General features: G+C 37.9%; 1 pseudogene; it reads right to left on the bottom strand.

Annotated features, from left to right (window-relative positions):
• Window positions 1–660: 660 nt before the first annotated feature.
• LOC126263593 (AP-1 complex subunit beta-1-like) lies at window positions 661–1,666 on the bottom strand (annotated as a pseudogene).
• Between the last annotated feature and the right edge of the window lie 1,953 nt (window positions 1,667–3,619).

The following is a 3,619-nucleotide window of genomic DNA, read 5'->3' as shown; positions in this document are numbered from 1 at the left end:
ATTGACCAGAAAAGTATAGTTAATGTATTTCAAGGCAAGCCCGAAATCACTATTCAAACTTAAACAGAGAATAACAGAGCCTGTGCGGTCTGATAACGGATTATCCTCTGTCCATTCCTTTAAAGAACCTAATGGAGAGTTTGCAGCGAAGATTCGAGAACCTCTTACATGAAGCCCCAAATGTTTTCGTTACACCACCGAAATTTGATAAACCAACGTCTGATCACATCAAAAGATATCTGACAAAAGAAAAAATGTGTCAAGCTTTTCCTTGCACGTTATCATTACTGTAATGATTTGGCATTATCAGAAAGAGTTACCAATTATTTTCAATTGATATCTTACACATGTGTGAAATGGTAGAGAAAGACTAAAAATCATGAATTTTTAAAGAAAAATATCATTTGGAAACATAAAGAGAAGCTACATAAAGCAAAGACTTAGAAGCATAATGAACATGAACGTATTTCAATTGGATATGTTGAAAATACTCCTACAGCACTTTTGTGTAACATATTTCATAATAGGGCGTTCCAGGATGCAACTTTGTTACATATGGATGGATAAGGAAAGAGAATGTCTCTGATAGACGATGTAACGGAAATTTTAATTTCTCCAAATTTATTGATAGTGGTGGGATATTTTGTAGAAATATTCAGTTTATACCAGCTTAACATATATTGGGTCATTGTACTTCACAAAGAACACTTTAATTTCATGTTTTAATATATCAGGACGTTTCTGTACAATGAGGTTGATATTTCAAACTGGACCTCTGGTTCCGAAGAAAGCAGTGTCACCAGTGGAGGAGCTAGCTTCTTTGTGAGTGTTCACACAAAATCAGAATCTGATGGAAGCATCTCCATAAATTTCATTAATACCTTCACTGCAGACAAGACAACTGCAGCATTTGCATGGGCCAAACGAGGAGTGACCCGCTCACAGATGCTTTGGGCTTCCCTATCATCCTTTGGACTGTAATTTGCAAGAGAATCTAGAATGAAGACTTGGCCCCACTCTGTACATTCATTAAGAGCTGTTGATAGTTTGTTTATGGTCTGTGCATTCATTTCAATGAGTGGAGAGCCACTTGCACTTGCTTCATTTATTTCAGAGAGAGCAGCCACAGCATTAGCAACCACCATAGGATTGGAGTCAGAAAGAAGATCTTTCAGCTGATCAAGAAATCCCTGGTCTTCAACCAACTGGGCATTGATATCATACAGTTTGGCAACACACACAGCAGCAGTTTTTCTAACATATGGATCTTCATCTTTGAGGCACTTACGCAAAGGCTCACAAAGATATTCAGTTATTTTGTCAACTCTAGTGCAGCCCATTGTTCGAACAGCCAGGGCACGGATTAAAGGATTTGGATCTTCACAATCCTTTACAAAAGTGTTTACTGCCATTATTGCCATGTCAGGCTGACTCTTCGCGTAGTTCATCAAATATAAATACACTAGTTTCTTCAGTTCGAGATTGTCAGTCTGCATACAATTAACGACATCAGGAAATAAAGCAGAAACATCTTTTCCTACTGTCATTGAAGCAATAACTTTTTAACAGCTTCCCGCTTCTTCTCTTTCTTATCATTGTTAAGTTCAGATTTCAGTTCAAATATTTCACCCTTTTTTGTTGTGGTAAAATACTTTGAGTCAGTCATGGCTGGGTGCTAGTTCCCTCGCTTGACAAGTTCCCACCCCACACAGTTCTATGTGGCCACACATTTTTTTCTTCACCATGCACCAAATTAAATTTGGGTTGTGTTGTTACTCCTAAGTGAAAATGGGCAAAAACCGAAAAAACATGTTTTGCAATATCTGGGCCAATTTACATACCCACCAAATATCATCAAGACCATTTATTTACATCTGGGATATTTACCTTGTTAGGCAGCGAGTCAATATTTTCGCAATCTCCAAGCATGTTATATTTTGTCGACTGGACAAAAATACACGTGTCGTCACCTCACACCACCTGAGGCTTGTAAAATGCAGAGTCATCAATCTTAGTTTTCTGATGGTTTTCTGTCCACTCTGTGACGCCTGACAGCAATTAGATGTGAGAAGCGATTAAGTTGAGGATTCTTTCGGTCTCTGCACGTACAGAAACGCTGATTTACGTTATATTTTTGATAAATATGCTGCTGGGTGTTTCATATTTTTGAATCCCCTTTAAAATACTACAAAACGCAGGAAGTTACGATCTTTACGTAATTTTTGGATGAATTTGATTGTGCGTGAGCATGAGTGCGCACGCGTGTGTGTGTGTGTGCGTGTGTGTGTGTGTGTGTGTGTGTGTGTGTGTGTGTGTGTGTATGCACGAGCTTTTGTTTTGAAAGCGAAATGAACCTTCTCCTGAAAATTAGGTGCCTACTTTGTAAAAGAGATACCACATACAAGGAGTACGTTTTAAATATACTTCCCTTATTCATTGAAACTACGAGTACTTTCAGACTGGTTGCCTCATTTTCGTACTACACGATAATAGAGTAGTATAAGTCAGTATGTGACGTATTTGTAAGGGGCGTCAAGACTCGCTGCTGTGTGATATTAATTTCTGTTTTTCTTCCCCTTCTCTACTGATCTGTTGCGACTATACAGTCCTACTAATACAAAAAAATGTATAATGATAGTAATGTCATCCATTTGTTATAAAAAAATAATTGTCACAGGTGTTCTGTCTCATAAAAGTAATTCCATTGATCACGGCGGATCAGTAATCAATAAATGTGATGTACACGAAACTCGCAGACTTACCCCTCCACATCAGGACTTCCAATACTATGGGAGGCTTTTGGACAATTCCTCGACTTAGCGAGATCCTAGGAGTTTTACGAAAATTTTTAAGCTCTAAGCCAGTTACCCACAGGAAAAGAGTGTAAGCACATTCGTGACTGTGTCCTGCCCTCAACAAACAGCAGTCTTTAGCAAAATGATTCTCCTGTCCAGGAATCCTGAGAATGTCTTCTAAAAGATCTGCTGTTACAGGTAAGCCATCAGCCATTAATTTAGTACGGTAGCCCCGACTACAACCCCTTTAGAAGGATTATGGGAAGAACAGCCCATCATCCCCAGTATGCACAAATTCACCCTCCCCAGGCACCATAAACTACATCCTGCCTACATAGTATGCATCCAGACACACATTGTAGAGTCCTCCTCTCTTGGCGACAGTTAAAATTATTCAGCAGAGTAAAGAAAACTTTGGGCTGAAAAAGTCACATAACACGTTAGTGGGAAGACTAACATAAAAGCAAGTAATGAATTAACAATGAACAAAGTGATAAAATATTATGATGGCACACTTTAATGAAAAGCTCAGTTAAATTCTCAGGAATGTTCAATGTACAACATGATGACAATGTAAAATTAAGATAAAGAAAGATGCTTCTGTTAGCATTAAAGTCAAACGTATCATTGATTGAAATAGCCAGATAATCAGGGAAACAAAATTCTTACATTAAAGAACAACTGTAAATATGTCGAGATAAGTTAGCTAAATCAGAATGAATTGTACATCTTACTAATAACAAACATATTACCATCAAATAATACAAACAATCAATTCCACAATCTGGTCCAAGACTAGGGAACCAGGCTCTGCCTGTCACAAA

Source organism: Schistocerca nitens, chromosome 6 (assembly GCF_023898315.1).
Source record: "Schistocerca nitens isolate TAMUIC-IGC-003100 chromosome 6, iqSchNite1.1, whole genome shotgun sequence".
Taxonomy (NCBI): Eukaryota; Metazoa; Arthropoda; class Insecta; order Orthoptera; family Acrididae; genus Schistocerca; species Schistocerca nitens.
Note: the sequence above shows the minus strand (reverse complement) of the source record. Positions and strands in the feature narration are given on the sequence as shown.